The 22,231-nt window shown below is 41.0% G+C and overlaps 1 protein-coding gene and 1 long non-coding RNA gene across 11 annotated transcripts in view; one reads left to right on the forward strand and one right to left on the reverse strand.

Moving 5' to 3' along the window:
- The window catches only part of PIP5K1B (phosphatidylinositol-4-phosphate 5-kinase type 1 beta), a 300,319-nt gene that overhangs the window by 222,387 nt on the left and 55,701 nt on the right, over window positions 1–22,231 (reverse strand). The window lies entirely within an intron of this gene.
- On the forward strand, window positions 6–21,756 carry LOC144319652 (uncharacterized). 7 transcript variants are annotated; one of them, XR_013385407.1, is made up of 7 exons: window positions 6–289; window positions 1,663–3,001; window positions 8,011–8,085; window positions 8,474–8,587; window positions 10,585–10,777; window positions 19,736–19,830; window positions 21,238–21,756. It is a non-coding gene; the product is annotated as an uncharacterized LOC144319652 (long non-coding RNA). The 7 variants fall into 7 exon arrangements; XR_013385421.1 differs by lacking the exon at window positions 10,585–10,777; XR_013385416.1 differs by lacking the exons at window positions 19,736–19,830; window positions 21,238–21,756 and adding an exon at window positions 16,489–16,668.

Below are 22,231 nucleotides of genomic sequence, written 5' to 3' on the forward strand. Positions count from 1 at the left end.
CCTGCTTAATGCGTCATAGCCCGAGGGGGAGGGGCGCCGAGGGGCCCGGCGGCGGCCGTTCAGCCCTTTTCTTCCGCAATTAGCTACTACTACCGAGCCGCAAGCTCGCGGCGACGCGGCTTCCGAAGGTCACCATAGTCCCCGGAGTCTGGGTGTAGCAAAGCAGAGCTCTGACAGAGAGGCTGGTGGCGATGCGGGGGCCGTACGAAGGGGAGCGGAGCTTGGCCTAAGCAGGGAGGGCTTCCCTGAGGAAGGGGCCGTCTCCTGACCTCCGGAGGACACGGAACGGGTGCGGGCTGCGGGGCGTCCAGGAAGGGGAAGCGCGGTGGGAGGCGGGAGCCGGGGGAGGGGGGGGGGGCTGGCCTGCCGGAGGTGGAGGTGGTGGCCCGGGCCCTGATCCTAAGAACAATGAAAGCTCCGGGGGGGTGGGGGGGTGGGGGGGGTCAAGGAAAGGGTGTAACCCCCGCAGCGAAGCCTGCAGGCTGCTGTCTGCAGGGAATGGGGTGGTTGGGAGAGGAGAAGCAGCAGGAGGGAGGCCGGAGGAGAGGCAGTCCTGGAAGCAGGGGTGGGGGGTGAGAGGCGGAGGCTGTTGAGGCCCCGGAGCGAAAGCCAGCCTGTCCCGGGATCCCTCTTAATTTAGTCCCGTTTCCAGCACGAGCATGTGTGCTCCAAGATCATCTTCATTCCCTACGAGGGTTTAAACGGAGGCAAAAGTAAGAGGGCTTCACGCTCTAAAAACACAACACTCAGCTTAGGCAATTAACATAAATTTTGGTATCTCATGAAAATCACGGTTTGGGGTTTTTTGTTTGTTTTGTTTTTGCATACCTACTATGCACTAAGCACTGGTAGGAAGGAGGCCCTAATAGGAGGGCATTTCATTTCTACTGCAAGGAAAGAGAGAGATGAATAAATAAAGCTGTTTTCAGATCGTGGTAAACCTTAGGAAAGGGGGAAAAAAAAGATGGTGTGATAGAGCACTACTGATAGAAAGGGGGGGCGGGCAATTAGAAAGGACGGAGATCTAAATTCCAGATGCAGGTCACGCTGACATCTGGGGGATGCATACTCTAAGCACAGAAGACAGCACGTGCTAGTAAAGCCCTAGACATGTCAGTTTGGTGAGCTGGCGCCAAGAGAAGAAAGGGCAGGGGGGAGAGTGGTTGTGAGGGCGCAGAGGAGTCTGGATCTCTCATCCCAAGTACAATGAAAAGCCACTGGGGAGTTTAAAGCAGGAGAGTGGTGTTCTTTTGGTTTAGGTTTTAAAGATCGCTTGGGCTGGGTGGGAATTAGGCTGAAAGTAGGCAAGGGTGGGAGCAGAGAGGCCGATGAGGAACCGACTGCCGAGGCGCAGGCAGAGGACCCGGCTAGGGTTGTAGCCGCGGTGACAGGGAGAAGTAGAACCAACAGGACAGGCCTCAGATGGGTTGGATTTAGATGATGAAATGAACAGGCCATTCAAAGGCAACTCCTAGGTTTCCTGCTTCCGCCGGATACACAGCATGGTCACTTACAGAGATAGGGATGGAGTGGGTTTCAACAGGTGGGAATTAAGACTTCTCCCTTGGGCGATGTGAGTTGCAGGTGGCTATCGGACAGCCATGTGGCTGTCTGAACCGAAAGAAAGCTTAGTGATTTTTGTTCATTCTTCTCTTTTTGCAGCTGAAGGAAAAAAAAGTGACGTTCACCATCACACAGCTTGTTTAGTAGTGCGAACCAGTACTAGGATCCAGGTTCCTAGTCTATGCCTCTTTTTCCACTGTTATCTCAGAATAGCTTTTCGTTTGAATTCCCTGTGAAGTACAGGTCCTAATGATATAATAATGTTGATTAGTCATGCTTATAATTATATAGAAACTGATTTAAGCTTGCCAGGTGTCAGACACTATTTAAAGGGCTTCACGTGTAGTACCTTATTACTTACCTCCTCAAAACAGCCCTTTCAAGGAGGTATTATTGTCCTCATTTTGCAGGGGAAAACAGATGCAGAAATTAAGCAATGTCCCCAGGATGAGAGTAAAGGGCAGAATCTGAGCGTTCTGGCTCCAGAAAGCCTGGGCACCATGTTGCCTCCTAAAAGGGCAATGATGTTTTAGAATTGGGAGAAGCCACTTCCAGATTCTTAGCTTTGCAAAGGCAACAGTACTTGAGGCAGGATTTAAAGGATAGGTAGGATTTTTATGGAGCGATGGTCTTTTTCATAGAGATGCGACAGCATGACAAAATAGTGAATTTGCTAATACATGATGTGATATACGTGGAGAAGAACAATAATGGGGAAAAACTTGGAAATGGAAGTGGGAGTGAGAGAACCGGGGCTCTGAATGCCAGCCAAAAGGACCCAAATTTAACATCTGAGGCAACAGGAAACCGTGGAAACTTTCTGACAAGAGGAATGACGCTATGAGAACTATACTTTAGGACCTGCCAGACAGCTCAATGATGGAGTGAAGTCGAAGAATGGAAGGGGGAAGAACCAACACCCACGACTTGCCAGGCACTTTAAACACTCCACAGTCCCACTGCATCCTCATTGCAATCCTACAAATTAGATATTGTTATGCTCATTCTATAGCAGGACAGCTGAGGTTAAAAAATGGCAAAAGGAGGGCATCTGGGTGGTGCAGTTGGTTAAGCATCCGAATCTTGGTTTTGGCTCAGGTTGTCATCTTGGTCATGAGACTGAGCCCTGCATACTTAATGTGGAGTCTACTTAAGACTCTCCCTCTCCCTATGCCCCTTTCCCTGTGCTCACTCTTGCTCACTCTCTAAAGTAAATATATCTTCTTTAAAAAATTTGCAAAAGGCCCTACAGCTACACAGAAGAACAAAGACCTGAGCCAATCTGAATTAAGGTCCTACTTCAAAACCTGCATTGTTTTTGCTGCCTTTCTCACAGATTAGAGAAGGAGAATCTGATGGCTAAACTGCGAGACAAAAGGAAGGTCTAAGCTCAAGTTGGGAGCGGCAGAAAAAGGAGATGGATTTGAGAGACAGGAAGGTAATGACAGTACCCGACTCCTTGCATTTATAGAGGATGGAGAGAGAGGTGTCACAAATGACAAATTCAAGCATGAGTGGCTGAAAGAATGGTACCTTATTGAATAAAAACAGGAGAGAGATGAGGAAGAGCCTTCAGAAGTAAATTAATATAGGATAAATAGAAAAAAGCATGAATTATGGAACTTTTTAATAGTCACAGCATAATGCTAATTTTTGTATTATTAAATTATTACTCGTGGCTCAAAGGTGCCAACATTGTTCATCCACATCTGGATAAGAACAATTATCTTTGGGGCAGCCCTGGTGGCGCAGCAGTTTAGCACCGCCTGCAGCCCGGGGCGTGATCCTGGAGACCGGGGATCGGGTCCCACGTTGGGCTTCCTGCAGGGAGCCTGCTTCTCCCCCTGCCTGTGTCTCTGCCTCTCTCTGAATAAATAAATAAATCTTTAAAAACAATTATCTTTATTAAAAGCACAAAGATGGTGAAAAGTCCACAAAATCAGACATCCGTGCCTTTTGGTTCTTGCCTGAACACACCTATTAGCTGTCTTTACTCATTTGCTTGTTTCTACCCCTATCTCTGTAAGTCAGTTCTCCAGCCAGAGTTGAAGGTAATTCTAAAGGGAAGACTTGAATAGAACCTTTCAGGGGAATTCCCACTCAGAGAAAAAAGTCAGTGTCATTACAGCAGTCATTAGAGCCCTATGGGATCCGGGTCCCTACTGTCCCTCTGACCCCACGTCCAGACACTGTCCCCCTCAATGCCTTCCCTCCAACTTCAAAGGCCCTTTTACTATCCTCAGCCCACTAGGCATGCTCCCTCCTCCACTTGGCTTCCTCTTCTTCCAGTGGACATCCACATGCTCCATCCCTTCAGGTCTTTATACAAATGTCATTGACTAAGAAGCTTTCCCCAACCTTCCCTTATAAAAACCAACAGCAGTTCATGACATCAAACGTACACTCACTCCCATACCCCTTACACTGCCTATATTTTCCTCTAGAGCACCAAATGACATATATGACATAGTTTTCTTGCCTCTTATCCTTGTCAAGAAGGTCGGCTCCACAAAAACAAGGCCTTTGCTTTGTTTCCTGCTATATGCCTAATACCTAAACCAGAGCCTAGGACGTAGGACTCAGTAAGTAGTGGAATCACTGTGCAAATAAATGATTGATGACTGAATGGACTAGCACAGCTTTGTCCAGAAGGGAAGAAAACCCTGTTATCCAGCTTAACAGGCTTTTCTCCACTGATTCTAAGTACTTTGACAAATCCTTTTCTCTTATCAATATTATTATTAAAGTGTCCTCCCAACCACACAGGTCGATCACTTGAATGAACCGTTATGTGAACTATGAAACCAAAGGCCTAAGTTTCCACTCCTTTTCAACCATATGCTGATACACTCTTGATAGAATTAAAATGCTCAGTGCTGAAGATTCTAAGCAGTGTTTAATATATTTAGTTACTGCTTCCTCTCAAAGGAATAAAGGATAAATGAGAGAAAACAGCAGCCATAAAATGCAATTCAGCCTGTTACAAATGAATAATGCCAGAGGCAGGATTCAGGAGATTGTCCCTGAGTCAATTCATCCTTCTGGTTTCACTCTGGGTATGAATTAAATACCACAGACAGTTGATATTCATGCTCACTCCTGAGTCATAAAGGCAGATACCCACTCAATAGTTAAGCTTTATTGTGATTAATATTACATTTTCTTAAGCTAACAAATAGTTTCCTTTTAATTCCTAGGGGCAGTTTTTCCATTATTAAACTCCCAAGCATATGGCAAGGCAAACATCTACCTCTGAATCCATCCATATTGAATGACTGTGAAATAAAAATGTGTGTATATACATATACGCCCTTAGATGGACTGACAAATATCTCAACATCCCATAGTAACAAGCATCACCAACCTAGAATAAAAATATTGCAGAAGGGGATCCCTGGGTGGCGCAGCGGTTTAGCGCCTGCCTTTGGCCCAGGGCGTGATCCTGGAGACCCCGGATCGAATCCCACGTCGGGCTCCCGGTGCATGGAGCCTGCTTCTCCCTCTGCCTATGTCTCTGCCTCTCTCTCTCTCTCTCTCTCTCTGTGACTATCATAAATAAATAAAAATTTAAAAAAATATTGCAGAGGAAAAGTGGACTTTCATAATATAGGAACTTAGTGGTTATCAACTAGTTCAATCACTTAGGGAAAGTGTTTCGCAGTACCTACAAGAAGAAAATACATGTATGTTCTATGGTTGAGTAAACACACTCCTGGGTATATACCTGAGAGAAATGCATGCTTATATCTGCTAAAAGACATGGCCCAAGAATGTTCCTTGCATTATTATTTGTAATAGCCCCTAATTGGGAACAACCCAAATATCCATAAACAGTTGAATGGGTGAATAAATTATATAATGGCATTATTTATTCAACAACATCAACGAGTTACAGGATAATATTTCAAGAAAGAAATCAAACACAAAAGAGTAGATACTCTGTGACTTCATTTTTATGATATTCAACAACAGTCCAAATCAATCTGTGGTGGTAGAAGTCAAAATATTGGTTACCTTTGGGACAAATGACTGGGGCGGGGAGTGGGCACAAGGTAATAAATATCTCCTAATCTGGGTGTTAGTTACCCAGGTATACACACATGTGAAAATTCACTAAATATTTGAAATTTATACACCATATTATTTAAGGAGCTAGACTTCAAAATGTTATCAATACAGAAAGAGACGATGGGAATTTGAAATATAAATGGAAGACAGAGTAAGAATACTTCAACTGAAAGGGAGATATTTTGTTCAAACACTAATCATGAGTCTAAACTGGAATGCTGAGCTTCCAAATCTCTCCAACACACAACGATATCAGTGGGAGAACAGCTAGCTGGCCTTGCCAGTCCAAAGAATGGACACAGAAACACACACACACACTCCTCAAGCTACATTTCCCTGGGGCCGTAAACACCCAACAGACTCCAGCAACCTCCTGTAAGCATTGGATACTTGTCTTAGGCTGCTTATAGATCACCAACAGAACCACCAGCTCTCCTTAGTCCTATCCCCAAAGTGCCCTCAAAATCAAGTTATTTCTAAGAAGACACAAAGGAGGAAACGAAGCTCATTTCAGAGCCTTTGACTTTCTCAACTGTGTATCTGCTAAAAGTCAGCTCTGACATATCCTCCCAGCATCATTCATGAGATGGAACAGTTAAAGTAAACTGAGTCCAGGAACTCGGCAGGGGTTGTTATCACATATGGGAAGAATGAGAACTGTGCTTAAAGACATGAAGTTATTTAATTATCTTAACGAAAGAAAAACAGAAGATGATATCAGAAACTTATCAGCCATTTGCTCTCCAATTATTGAGAGCCCACTAAGTATAGGTCCTCTCTAAGGAATTTGCTTTCAAGGATCTTTTGACCAATCCTTAAAGCTTTAAAGCAACAGCAAAGATTAGAAAATCAGAGCAGAAGTTTATTCTGGGACTTCTGACGCTCCATTGAGATTTTTTTCATGGCCGCTGAAAAAAATGATCTTTTTTTCATCAGCCCACTCACACGGAGCCACACTCATCATACAGACATGGGCCCAATGGTAGAAAGGGCCTCAAAGCCCCACCAGAAGAAGCTCACAGCCTAGGCCTTCAGCAAAATTCAAGTCAACAAATAAATGTGAATTGTAGTTACTCTGTTCAATTTACTCAAAGGAGAGAGTATCAGGGAAGATACTAAAAAGAGCCATTCAGCCCCTACTCTCTACTGCCTTACATCTTTCCATAGAAGAGAAAAATGAGTTGATATCATTTGTTCCTCACTGGTTTTATATATTTTTGGCAGCGTTCCTTTTTTTTTGGTACCTTCACTTTGGCATCGAACTTTTCCTAGGCCATAAACCAAGGCAATCACTGATACCCTTTTCTATGGCTATGTACTGCTCTCTCCCTGCCTGCCATCTTGATCCATCCAGCAAGAAGGAAAAAAATAACTCAGGGTTTTATGGATAATGTATAAAGTTAACTCTAAAACATGCAAAGGCTACAAATCTAGTTGGATTTACATATTTGGGCCTTCCAGTTGGGTGTCTCAGAAACCTCTATGAGGGCTCAACAAATTAGTACACAGCACGATCACAGCAAAAAAATAAATAAAGGTGTCAGACCCAGAGTCAGACTATCATACTTCTAGCTTTGCGACCTTGGACTAGTCTGTCAATCTCTTTGGGCTTCATTTAGATCCTTTATGAAGTGGGGACACAACCTCTTTACGAGGATCAAATGGCATGATGTCCATACGAGGCCTTACAAACAGTAAAAGCCAATAGCTCCCTCTGTATTAAAAACTTCAGTGCCACAATCACAAAGTGATCTTTCCCCCCTTTCTACCCCTCTCACCAGAGGGCTTCCTTGTTTTCTTACTTTTAGTTTGATTCTGTGGAAGAAAATTCTTTCTTCATCTTCTTCCCCAAGACCAGAGTAATTTTTAGAGACATGATACATGTTCTATCGTTTAAAAAAGTATGAGTGAAAAGGTTCACATGCGGCTGACAGTGTCTGACGTGGAGAAATAATAAACTTCCTTTCTAAGAATTTTACTGAATCTGAGAAGAGATGGACCCCACAGGGGTGGAAAGGCTGTCAGTAAGTAAAAATGTGGCTGGATCAGTGAATATTATTCCCTACAGCAAGCCATTTGTTCATCCCCAAAGACAGCAGCTACCCTCCCTGGTGGCGCTGAACTTTCAATTGGGACTAATCCCAGGGGCTTATTCTTATTTATTCATTTTAAACCCTGTTTTGAATTACTGCTGTCATGTTGCTTGTACTTCCTGGCATATAATAAACTGCACAGGGACACATATTTGGCTATTCCTGACAAACAAGTTGAACACAGCCTCTTTCAGACAAAGTAAGCAGAGTGGGGGGGGGGGAGCTGGAGAAAGATTCAAGAAGTTTCATTAGTCACTGTTCCCTCAAAATGTGTCTTTCCCTCCAGGTAGCTGACACCTGTCAGGATGTTCTGAAGAGTGGGTCCAATGTTCCAAAGGAATTGGAAGCCAGATTTAGACTGGTAAGGAACATGCCTAAGGGAAATTTTTTTGGTTCAGAGGGTAGCCACTGCACAGCTAAGTCTCTCTTACCCTCTCTGATACTTGAAGGTAGCAAGGTTTAATACTGAGACAGAGAGCAGTTCATGATTTGTTCTGCTCTTTTTACCCACTGTCCTTCAAGCTAAATAGGACAAGTAAATGCAACACAAAGAGCAAATATTAAGGGTGGGGGTGCTCTAATTCCTCCTGTATCGCACCTGCTCATTTCTAAAGTGAACATAAGTATAGTTCCATTTGTTAATATGAAGCATATTTTTACCATTCATGTAGTTTAGCCATCTGAAAGTTCCTACTCATTAGGAAGTGATGCCGATTTTTCTTTTTCCCTCTCCGTTTGAAAACCAAAAGTCTTCAACCTTGACAATTAAGACGCTTTCCACCAATCCACCAATGCTTTCATCACTCCTGTCATCATATAATTGTGGCTTATATTGAGTGAAGACATGTGTGCCAAGGACCCCTGTAAGTACTGTGTATCAACTTGTTCAGTCCCCACACCAACTCTAGGATTATTGTCCTCATTTTAGAGAGGTTAAGTTGCCTGAGGTGGCATAACCAGGTAAGTGACAAAGAAACTGGAGCCCAGAGGTGAGCTCTTCATCACCTCACCTACTACCCCTTGGATTCCTCACAGCTGCCACATTCATGGTGCTCCAGGTTATCTTCCAAGAATGTCAGTGGGCTGGACACATACAGGGTAATCATTCTGCTCATCAGAAAGACAGAAAAGGCCTCCATATAACTGCATGGGCTTACAGATACCAGTGAGGTTACAAAATCAGGCAATTAATCAATGCCCTATTGTCCCAAAGTGGACAAGAAAACCAATGCAAAGAGTTAGAATTGCAGAATGTCTGATCAGAAGGCAGCTTTAGAAATGATGCCCACTAGGGGTGCCTGGGTGGCTCAGTTAAATGAGGGTCCAACTCTGGATTTTGGCTCAGGTCCTGATCTCAGAGTCGGGAGATCAAGCCCCATGTCGGGCTCTTTATGGACCATGGAGTCTGCTTGAGGTTCTCTCTCTCCCTCTGTCCCTCCCCCTGCACACTTGCTCTCTCTCAAATCAATCAATCAATCTTTGTGGGAAACAAAAGAAATAACCCACACTAAACTTGACCAGCCAGTACACTGAGGTTCAGAGATTTGAGTTCAATGATTCCTTTGAGTTCAAAAGGACATCCAGGACAGAGGCAGGATACTTTATTAAATTTGTACAGATTGCTCTGTGATGTTTGCTCCATGGTTCTGCTTTCACTTCAAACTCCTTCTCTAAGCAACAACATCTACGTCCATGGTTTTAACTATGCCCCATGTGTTGATGTCTCTCACATTTCTATCCCTAGATACAGCTGACCTATCTTGAGACTGGAATCTGTAGCCACCTATGCGGCACTGCCACTTGATGTTCCACCTGATGTTCCTTCAACCTGGTCAATGAACAAATTCACTTTTCCCTCCCTCAAATCCGCTCTCCCTGAGAATGAACGACACAACAATCTCCCCAGACAACCAAGTCCAAACTCAACATATTCTAGATCACCCCTCTCCTTCCTCTTATCATTGTATGTCCTTAACATCTGGTGCCCTTCCCTTCTGCCTTTGTTACTAAAGCACTGGGCCCCGTCCCCCGCTCCTTGACAACTGCCCTAATGCCAATGAGCCTTGACCAGTTAGAATGACTCCAATCCTACCCACTTTGCATAAACACTGCCAGAGTGAATTTTCTGAAATCATCTCATCAAAGTACATACACCCCCTTCCTCTTGCTCAAATTCTTTCATTAATGCTTCTGCAGGGCAAGAGGGCAGGCAGGCAAACTGTGGAGAGAAAGGCAAAGGAAAGAGGGAGGAGAGGGCTAACCCTGGCATCTCCCCAAATTTCTCTAAAGCTTTACTCCCTTTGAGTGAGAACTGCTGTAACATAGTATTTAAGAACCTGACCTCTGAAGTCAGAGAGCTTGGGTTTACATCTTGACTGTACCTTACAACTGCATGACCTTGGGGATTAAGTTATGTACCCTCCTTGAGCCTCTGTTTTCTTTTTTTTTTTTTAAGTTTTTTTTTTTTATTTATTTATTCATGATAGTCACAGAGAGAGAGAGAGAGAGGCAGAGACACAGGCAGAGGGAGAAGCAGGCTCCATGCACCGGGAGCCCGACGTGGGATTCGATCCCGGGTCTCCAGGATCGCGCCCTGGGCCAAAGGCAGGCGCCAAACCGCTGTGCCAACCAGGGATCCCCGAGCCTCTGTTTTCTTACCTAAAAAATGAGAATAAGAGTCGCTCTGTCAACTGATGGTTGTGAACGTTAATTGAGGTAATACATGTGAAGCTCTTAGAATACAGCCACACACAAACGAGTCTTCTCAAAAGAGAGCCTGGAACCACAACCAGTACATCTTATTTAACTAGACTGTGGTCTCTCTTCTCTTCTCTTTCTGGGGCACTAACCACCTCGCCAGGAACTCATCCAGTATTTACTGAGCACGAGAACTGTATGCAGTTCAATCTGAAGACAGAACACACACTGCTAGCAAAGCTTCTCTGCCAGAACCCTGAGATTGCCAATTGCTTTCCACAAAACACTTCCTCTGAGCCGGTTATGATCAAGGTTCCGTAGAGGGTATTATAAAGATGAAAAAGACCCCAAGGAAGGTGAGAGTCCAGGAAGGGGGGGGGGGGCTGCAAATTATTAACTATAATATAGGCTAGATCTTGGGTCCTTAGCCTGCAGTGAGCACCAGAATCATCCATGGAATTTTGAAAACAAATGCAACAGAGCCCCAGTCTTGAGAATCCTATTCAATGGGGCCTGGGACAGGGTAGTCTAATTTTTATTAAAAAAAAAAAAAAAGTACTAATAGCTTTGAAGATGAGGGGATTGCTTTCAGCTAGCTGAGAGGAAGATCAGACAGTCTATGAGGAAACTTGGGGGAAAGTCTGGTTGGACTTGCTGAACTTGGAAGCGTGAGAAGCCATCTTACAATAGTACCAGTTGAGTAAGATCTTTGAGAATTTTTGTTTTTTTATTCCCTGGATTCCTTCCTTTCCCTGTTTTGACCCAGAGAGGTGAGAAGCGCAGGGAGATGGTCAAAGGCAGGAGAGAGAACCCCACCCTCCTCAGGAGCTGAGCAGCAGACTCCCACCCCCCAAGGGAGGGGAGTGGCTGATGTGAAGGTGCAGCCTTTGCCCACTGCAAGACACCCAACATCTGACATTCCAGCTGCAGTGTCTTAAAGTGACAGGAGGACATTTTATTGCCTAAGAGTGAGCAGAAAGCTTCCTGAGTTTTACACTCAGAAGAGTAGACCTTTCCCCATTGAATAAATTTACAGGGAGAGGCAAAAATAAAGAGTTCCTCTCACAAATGCCACTTGTTACACATGGGACATCTGACACCTATCACACGTGGCAGAAATGCTCAAGAATATAATAAGGATTGTGGAGGGAGTTTCTTGTGTCTGGGAGACACCTGGTGACCTTGGCGAGAGGACTCAGGTAGAGCCAGAGAGAGAGAGAGTGCAGGAAAAAAAAAAGATCAGATGGAAGGAGCAAGGCCTGGGGGAGGTAGTAACAGACAGGGTGGGGGGCAGTCACATAGAGTAAGCTTTGGAAAACTTGGCTGATTCAGACTGAGAGAACATTTTTCAAGTTCTGACTGGGTGCCCGGTGCTTTCATTTAGACAATGAAGAAAACAAGCAACAAAATGTCACCAGTGACAGGTCATGGGTAGGGTCTTAAGGATGGGACTTTCTTAAACTATTTTTCTCCTCCTGAGAAAAGATGAGTAGCAAGAAAGATGTAGATGGTACAAAAAAAGATACTTAAGATGAAAAGCCCTAAAGTGGATGAAGAGGTGGAATTGAGGGCACCAGAAATATTTTTTTAAGCATAAAAAAATAACCTTTAGCTTTAGATCAGCCCCGATCTGCGGAAATTACATCCTTCTTCATAAAAGAGGAGCCAAGATTTCAGAGTGCTACTTACATTTAACTGGCTCCATGACTGACAACATAAAAACTTCCACCTTTCTTCAGAAAAAAAATGTAGGCAAAATGCAATTAATCCTCTTGCTTCTAGAATACTTCACTGATCCCGACACAGAACATACGCTGGAAAAAGCTCCACAACATAAGTGGTGGTGAAAGCCTGTCCCATTTTTCCCACTTAATTTGCTTTAGGAATGTGTAAAATCTAAAGGCTCAATTAATCTAATGATGTGTCAAAGAAGAGAAAGATCACCCTGGCCAAAAAGGAATTCTGCACATGTTGCAGAGCCCAGAAGGAAGAATGTTGAGGAAGAGGTGGACGATGGCCAGTTCCCCACAAAGATCAACCCTCCAACTGGTATTTTAAATAAAAACAATTTTTTAATTTTTAAAACTATGATGGGGGACTTAGGGATTATTGGGTGTATAAAATAAATATTTTGTAATTTGTTTAAATGTTCCTTCCATCACACTAACCAACACAGTGACAAGTCAGCTCCTAGAGACACTGCTTTACCACTTAAGAACCTAGTTGGTCCCGTATCTCTCTTTAGTGTATTACCAACACCAGGAGACCCAACTGAAATGCTTCCAAGGGCAGGCACATAGATGGAGTGATAGCACTAAGATAAAGAGCATTGCCCTCAGCAGACTGGAGAGCCCTCACACATCTAAAGGGGAGAGGCAGCCACTGCTCTGTTCCCGCTAATGCTGTTTCTGCTGAGAAGGGTGCTGGGACCTCGAGAGAGGTTGAAAAATCCAGATCTCTAAGAATGTGAATTCTCACACTGTACAGATGTTCAATTTCTTAAAGATTAAAGAGTTAATGCTTTTTAACAGTTATCAAAAAAAAATTAAATGCTAACACTAATACTGATCAAAAGGTAGAAAGGCTGACCTTAGGCTTGGCCCTTGTGACCCAGGAATGTCATTCCTCTTACTCTTTTCATAACATCCTTTGTCTTTTTTTTTGATGCTCAACCCATCTCTGGCCACATGCTCTCTAGGAGAGGACAACAGTCATGTCTTCCAGGTGGAAGAATGCCCTGCAGTGCTTGGCAGGGGCCGGGTATGTGGCACTGCCTATGAATGATGGTGGGCGATACCCTGAAACCTGTCCTAGTGGATAATGTATGCATCCACTTTTTCCTTTTTTCTTCCCACTGCTCTCCCCACTAGCACCAGTTAGAACTAGCCACCCAGCCTACTGGCCTCTCTTGTTGTTCGTAATCATTTTTCAGTTGATTCTCTACTTTCCAAGTGTGCACTTCAAATACCTACATATAACAGGAGGTTTGCCAACTTCCACTCCAATGTTTATATATATATATATATTTTTTTTTTTTTCTTATCTTCTGGCTGGTACTTTCTAGTTAGTTTTATAATTTCAGCAAAAGTGAGCATTCTTACCACACATCTGATTTAAATGGGAATGCTTCTTGTGTTTCACAAAATATGATGCTGGTTTGGCATAAGACTATGTATTTAAAATAAAGCAAAAAAAAAAAAAAAGTAACAAATTCTACTACTTCTAATTGCACCAAGTTAATTTTTTTTCCCTTTTAAATCAGGAATGTGTATTCCTTTTGTTATTGTTGTTACCATAAACGATTTGATTTATTCTTCTAAAAGTTAAGTTTGGGGCAGCCCCAGTGGCCCAGCGGTTTAGCACTGCCTTCAGCCCAGGGCGATCCTGGAGACCCGGGATCGAGTCCCACCGTCAGGCTCCCTGCATGGAGCCTGCTTCTCCTTCTGCCTGTGTCTCTGCCTCTCTCTCTCTGTGTCTCATGAATAAATAAATAAATAATTTTTTTTTTAAAAAGTTAAGTTTGGCAAAATTTACATGAAATAAAATTCACTCTTAAAGAATATAGTTCAAGGAGTTTTGACGAATGTGTACAGTCATGTAACCACTGCCACAATCAACGTATCACGAGATGTTGAATTTTAGCAAAGCATTTTTGGCATTGATTAAGATAAGCACATGGATTTTTCTTTTTTGACCTAATGTGGAGCCAAGCTCACATTCCTGTTATGTACCACTAGCTCTAGTATTTATTTAATGTACTGCTAAATTCTATTTGGTGGTATTTTATTGCAGTGTTTTACATCAATATTCATAAGCAAGACTGATCTCCAGTATATGTGAGTGTACATATGCACATGTGCACACACACCACCTTTGCAAAGTTCTGGTTATAAAGATCATTTTTACATCTTAAACTTGGAAGTTTGACTTTTTGTGGTATACTTAGAAAATGTTGAAACTATAATGTGAACACTCATCCAGGTTTACATAGGACAATCTGGTTTACACCAAATTTCCCAATTAAAGCCCCATTTTAACAAATTATAATTTCACCCTTGTTAATAATATCCTTAAATGCTGGAAGAATTTACTCAGGCCATCTGGGGCTTACACTTTGAATTTTGAGAGCACTTTTTTTTTTAAGATTTTATTCATTTATTCATGAGAGACAGAGACACTGGCAGAGGGGAGAAGCAGGCTCCCCATGGGGAGCCTGATGTGGTACTTGATCCCAGGACCTGGGGATCACAACCTGAGCTGAACGCAGATGCTCAATCATTGAGCCACCCAGGTGCCCTGAGAGCACTTTTCGATAACTTTTTCATTTCTTACATGGTTACTGACTTAGGATCTCTCTGCTGGGAGCTACTTTGATAAAATAATTTTTTCTAGAAATACCACATACTTCGTGTATCTCCACAGAATTTCACATAGTATCTTACAGAATTTTTTGATAATTTTTCTTTGTCTCTAATTTTGTTGATTTTTACTTTCTCTAGTAATCAAAGAGGTATTTGTTCATTGTAACAAAATTGAAAAAATAAAGACACACAGGAAAAGTTGAAAGTTACCCATGATCCCATCATCCAGAAATAATTACTAGTGAAATTATCATGTAAAATACTCCAGACTTTTATCTGTCTACATTCCTACCCTCCTACCTACCTACAATGTTTATTAGCCTTTTTATTTTTTATATGATGTATACATCTCTTCTATATCAATAAATACAGATTTACATCTTCAATTTCAATGGCTATGAAGCATCCTTATACCCTGACTTCCTTAAATTCCTGACAATAGGGGATAGGTAGATAGGTTAATTTTTTTTCAACTGTTAACAATACTGTGTTGATTTAACATCTTTGTATACTCATCCAATTATACATGTTGAACTGCTAGTCAAAGATATATTTTAAAAAACTTTTTCTTGTAAAAAAGTTTCTACTTACATAAAAAATAAGCAAAGAACAAAACTGAGCCAAGAATAAAGGTTTCCTGCAATCCATTGTCCAGCGATAGCTTCTGTTTATTTTGTCAGATGCATCCACAAAGTCTAACAAACACGCTTTTTCTTTAACCATAAATGAGACCAAATTACATCCACTAGATTGTAATTTACTACATATGCCATCTTTTCCTGCACAGCATCATTCCATACAGCTCTAAGGCATCCCATGGATAAAAGAACCATAATTTCATTTTCTACTGATGGAAACTGGTAACGTTTGTAATTTTTGCTTTTACAAACAATGCTACAAAGAATAGCAGTGCTTTATTTTTTTCCACTATTGTTCAATTATTTCCTTACACTAAATTCCCAGAGGTAGAAATGCAATATAGGAAGATAAATACTTCAAGGCTGATGAACACATTGCCCTAAAGAAAATGTACATCAATTGACATTCCCAACAGAATCTGAGTGCTTATTCTCCCCCCATCCACTCTAACCTTGGTATTATCACTCTTCTCAAACTCAGGCTTAGGGAACAAAATGTAGCACTTTCTTTTGGCATTTAAAAAAATTACTAACCGATTGGACATTTTCTTTCATGTGCTCTTTGGTCCTTTACAGTAACTTAAGAAATCACTTTATATTATCTGATATCTATCTATAAACGAAACAGCCACAGTAAATTATATTGATTTCTTAAAATCATAGGTCCTGCTTTAGTGGAGAATTAAAACAGTAAGAAGAAAAACATGCCTTGCATTTTAACAGCTCTGATACTGTTGCTGGAATTTTACTTTTAGTTTATTCCAAATAAGGGAGAACCACCATTTTCTCTATGCTGTATTAACATAAATATGTACCTGAACATTTTTGCTAGAGCATAGAAGTCATTGTAGCACAAGCCCACACCCAAATTTTCAGCACAGTATAAGCATTTTAGTAAACATTTCATTATAATACATTTTTATCTCTAACTGCTCCACAGAACAGGCCACTAAAATAATACTGGAGGCAAGTTCTTGTTTCATCAAAATTTCAACATCTGTAATGTCTGAAACATTAAAAATTATGAGTACAGTCTTTCTCAGAGTTTCCATTTTTATTTTTTTCCAGAGTTTTCAGTTTTAAAGAAGCACCCATTATGAACAATTGTGACTGATTTCCTTTGGAGCAAGAACATTTACTTTTTTTTTTTAACAGTTAAGAACAAATGACCTGCAAGTGAATTCAAGATAATGAGCAGTGACTGTAGCATTCCATCAAAGCATTTTTGTTTCAGTGTTTAAAAATGATATTCAGGGATCCCTGGGTGGCGCAGCGGTTTGGCGCCTGCCTTTGGCCCAGGGCGCGATCCTGGAGACCCGGGATCGAATCCCACGTCGGGCTCCCGGTGCATGGAGCCTGCTTCTCCCTCTGCCTGTGTCTCTGCCTCTCTCTCTCTCTGTGTGACTATCATGAATAAATAAATAAAATCTTTAAAAAAAAAAAATAAAAAATAAATAAATAAATAAAAATGATATTCAGAATACATATTCCATAAGGCAGTGAATTTACATGGGCTTTCTCCACTTTTTTTTTTTAAACCCGGTTTTGTTTAAAAATGCACACAAATGTGTAAAATGCTTCCATGTTTCTAATAACTATTAAAGAAACCAGCATAATTACAGTTTGAAACATAAGATCAATTTTTTTGGATACACTGATATTTATGATTAAGAGATCACATAATAGAGGTGAGGGCAAGAAAAGGTTTACTTCATCAAGTGTCACTAGAATAATTCTGTCTTAACATTATTACTTTCTGTTTGGATAAAGTATTACTTAATCAGCCTGACCTTGCGATCAAGGCCTGGTGGAATGTATAGAGTAACACTATAGCTTAAAAGACAGGATGAAAATCCAGTAAAAGAAATGTTTTTATATTCTTTCTAAAAGATTTATTTATTTATTCATGAGAGATATAGAGAAAGAGAGAGAGAGACAGGCAGAGACAAGCAGAGGGAGAAGCAGGCTCCTCGCAGGGACTCAATACTGAATCCCGGGATCACGACCCGAGCCTAAGGTAGACACTCAACCGCAGAGCCACCCAAGTGTCCCTATTTTTATATTCCTAAAGCATTCAGTAAAATATCTTAAAATATTTCTAAAGTCCTGCAACAGTACTGTGATAAGAGAATGTTTATTCTGATACAAATACTACAACTTTAAGACACAAGTGTTATCCTACCTATTCATTCATTATACCAGAGGTTCCCAAACATCATGGATTTCACAATTTAGGGGAAGAGATGACCAGAACAATGAATTAGGGGACTATGAGGACACTAAGAAATGGAAAGCCATTCTACACATCATTAGTAGCACTGTAAATTCAGCTTCCGTGGACGATGGGCTCAAATGAATACATATTCCCAGAAATAACCCACCACCTAATTCCTGCATGAAATGAGAAAATGACCATTATGAAGACTGTCTATTGTTGAGATTAAGTACACCCCCAAATCTCATCAAAGAGCAGCCAACCTTAAAGAGAATCAAGAGAACTGGAAAACTATGACATCTTCTACAAGTAGACTGAAGCAAAGGTAAAGACAAAAAAAAAAAAAAAAGCAAGGGGATGAGTGTGTCCACAAAAGGGGATATGTACCAAAGGATAGAAAAGATAAGTGTCTCCAGCATCTCCAGAGAAGATGGTGCCCTGAACCAAATGCTCTGAGAATCCTTATCTGTACAACAGACATATAGTTTGTGACCAAGACGGATCCAATGGGTTGGCATCATCTGCTGAAACCAGCCTTTTCAGTCATTCATCTCCATTTGTTCTGACTCTCATCCTCACTTACAGACCATGTAAGTGTGATGTTAACCCAGGAGCTCAAGCAAGTTTACCAATTCATGGGAAGAAAATATAGCACTTCACTGACATACTCATCACAGCATGCCAAGTGTTTTCCATCCATTCTGCCAGTAAATTGATAAGGTGGCCTTTTTCATCATATCTGATGATTTTGGGTGGTATGAATCAATTCACCAGGGTCTAATTAGCCTTATAGAATGACAACACTGAGTTTATGAATCTACAAAGCTGTGAATCATGTTTACTTTAAAAAAAAAAAAAAACCTTTAATAATTTCCCCATGCCAGCACTATGATATTGAAATTGCTTAGCCCTGCAGACCTTGCCTACTTTTTTAACCTCATGTGACATGATTGTCATCACCTTCATCAACAGTTGACATCTGTTAAGTGCTTTTTTTTCTATGGAAGCCCCTTCCTAATAAGCATTTCACTTACGGTGTATTTCATTTAACATGCACAAAACCCCCAAAGGTGGCTAACATTATATTCTTCGTTTTACTAAATGAGGAACTAACTAAAGGCACAGAAAGGCTAAATGCTTTGCCTCATCATGTTCCTACATGAATCTCACACTTTAGTCATACTGAAATATTTGCAGGTCTTGCAAATGCCATATGCTTCTGCACACCACTGATGTGGCCCAGAAACTGTCCAGCTTTTTCTTATCTGACCACCTCCTAGTCATTCTTCAAGACTCAGTTGAGGTAGGACCTCCTCTGCAAAACCTTTCCAAATACCCTAACTTTTCCAGAAAAAGTCAGATACTACCATGTAGATGCCCCCATACATGTAATGTTGAAAATTGAGAGTCTCAATGTAAATCTGTTCCTCACTAGGCTATGGACTCCCTCACTGACAATGTCCTTCATGGGCAATGTCAAGGTCATTTCAGAAGGCCTCCAAGTCTTTCACTGCACAACTCCAGGGGGTGCCATTCACGGAGACTACAGAGTGACACAAATGGGGAATCTTGCAACTGTACAGTATGGCAGCTCCAAGGACAGTAATTCCACTGCCTTCCAAAAAATAAGGCACAGAGGATGCACTCATAAGCATTTCTGAGTGAGTGGCCCAGACAGAGGTTATAATACATATGAAATGGAGCTTAACCACTGAGATCTCCCAACAGGTTATTACCCTCCAAACCAACATTTCAGAGGGCAAAATCTAAATAACACTGTCGACCTAAAGATAAGTGCTACTTTTGTTACTCAGTACTAGGACACTCAAAAATCTCTACCTTACCTTCTCTATATCAGCTTCTCATCCATTTTTTCTAAATGCTAATGGTGAATTCAGAAGATTTCCTTCGGAGCCTTTGATAATAGCATAATTCATCTGGAAATGAATGTAACATTTTCACCAGAGATGCAAATAATTATAGTGAGAGGCAGATATAAAGATCTACCCAAAAGAATGGACTGAAATGCAAATTAATACAGTCCAATTTTTTTCTCTCTTAATGAGCACGTTCACAGGGACATTATGATTCTGTATTTAGGAGAACATCATCGCACAACTTTTGACCACCTGCTCAGCAGAGAGAAAATCTGCATGCTGAACTCTGGCAAACATTTATGGCTCTTCTGTTGAAAGGTAAAGAGGAGAAAATAAACTTAGGTAATGCATCCCTATTCTCTTGAGAAGGACACAGCCTCTCTCATTCCATGGCTGGGAACATGGTCCCAAATAAGAGAAACTTCAACACCTAATTAGCTTTTACAAACAGGTGGAGATTGAGGTAGGCTTCACTGAAGAGAAATATTTTAGTCATTTGAGGTCACTGCTTAGCCTGAATTCTTCCAGTTGATTCCTGCCTTCTGTTATCTGACTGCTCCCTATCTCAGACAAGGAAAAGGGAGCAGAGAAACAAAAATGACTAGCTCTAAAAGTACTAGCAAAAACTATGAAATGTCAGGGATTGGCAACGTGGTAGGCAGAAAAATGGTCCCTCCAAAATGGTCACGTCCTAATCCCCAGAATCTGTGACTATGTTGTGACCATACGGGTGTCACAGGATGAGGGGATTAAGGATGCAGGTGAAATTAAGGTTGCTAATCAGTTGACCTTAAAGTAGGATTATCTTGCATTATCTGGTGGGCCCAATGTAATCGGAGGGGTCCTGCAAATGCAAAAGGGAGGCAGGAAAGCTCATGTCTGAATGACAGGATGGGAGAAAGACTCTGCTAGCTATTGCTGGCTTTGAAGATGGAAAGAGGCCATCAGCCAAGGAATGCTGCTGGCCTCTTGAATCTCAAAGAGGCAAAATGACAGATTCTCCCCCAGAGCCTCCAGAAAAAAAAAGTAGCCCTGCTGACACTTCCATGTTAGCCTCCTGAGCCCAATTTTAGGCTTCTGGCTCTCGGAACTATAAAGATAAATTTGTATTGTTTTAAACCACTAAATCTGTGGGAATTTGTTAAGCAGCAATAGGAAATAAATATAGGCAATTTCATGAAAAAGAGATATATTAGTTCTATAATTTCTACAGCATGTGAACATTTATTCCCCCAAAGGAGAGCCAAGAGCTCCTGTGGATACCATATCTGATGTGGCTATTCCCTTCTCTATCCTCATACCTAAGCTATGTATCATGAAACATAACACTTAACAGCTATTTATTTTACAGAAATGGTCTGAAACACCTTCAAACTGGTGTGGCATTTTGAGGCTTTCTACACCCAAGATTCATAATATTTAATGAGCATCAAAGGGAACTCTGTGAAGAACATATGGTCCATTCCCTACAACTAATTTATAAATGAAGATTTCGAGGCCAACAGTACTATATTCCAGGTCACACAGCTAATCACAGAGCCAACAGGAGTCTTCTCTTTCTCAAGCCAGTTCTCTTCCAATTCCCTATGCTACTAATAACTAGGATTAAATGCTACGCATAAAACTAAAATGGCTCTTGAAATATATATATAATGGAGGTGAATTTTTAATTGTATTTAATTTTAACTTAAAAAGGTATTAAAACTCTGCTTGTTTCTGACACAGGGAAACTTCTACATATGTTTGGAACATCTGGGAATGTGAGTCTACTTTTTCAACTGAAAGCTTATGAAATCTAAATCAAGACCCAGTATTTCTGATGAAAATCCAGTGTCTGAATAAGTGTAAAATACACATAGATTTAGAAGATTTAGCCTGAAGAAAAAATATAAAATGTATCATTAAATTTTCATGGGACTGTTGAAATAATATTTTTGATAGAGTAGGTAAAATGTGACTACTATAAAATTTAAAATGACGTAAGTGCCTCTCACTGTATTTCTAGCAGACAGTGCTGTTCTAAAGGAATAGATTGAGACTTGTGTATTTCAACCTGAAATTCTAGAAAATGGAAACACAGGCAAAAAATATATCCCTTGACATAAAGAAATTATAGAGGGAACGTGTGGCAGAAGTCTCTATGTATACATCATCAGAATCTCCAAACTTTATAAAAATATCCAAGATAAAAGAAAATTTTTTCTAATTTTATTTTTAATTATTGGAATACTAAGATGACTGGAAGAAAACAATGTTATAAAATTACTTTCTTAAAACTTCCCTTGTTTGTTGGTTGGCTCTTAATTTACAGATGACCTTGTGAAACCACCATAAAGTAAGAACAAATACGTAGACTGCAGAGCAGCCATTATACATTTTTAGAAATCTATTTCTTACACAAATGTGTCACGCTGACAAAATGAGAATACCAGCAATTCACAAATTCTTCGCATTAAATTTCTAATTCAGGCTCTCCCACCACCCCCTTTTTTTGGCTTTGGTAATGGATCAGTTATAAGTTTTTAGAACTAATATTATACCACAGCGGGAGATATGCTGATCTGTCAAACAGGGTTCTTAAAAAATATTTATGTACAATATCACGTGGCCAAAGACCCTTAAAAAAAATCCCTGCAATCTGGCCTTAAGATTCAGACACCTCTGTCTCCAAGCTATTCTTTCTGCACAACAGGGGAGAGTCTACACTGGTAATATCGCC

This window comes from Canis aureus, chromosome 1 (genome assembly GCF_053574225.1).
Source record: "Canis aureus isolate CA01 chromosome 1, VMU_Caureus_v.1.0, whole genome shotgun sequence".
In the NCBI taxonomy this organism is placed as follows: domain Eukaryota; kingdom Metazoa; phylum Chordata; class Mammalia; order Carnivora; family Canidae; genus Canis; species Canis aureus.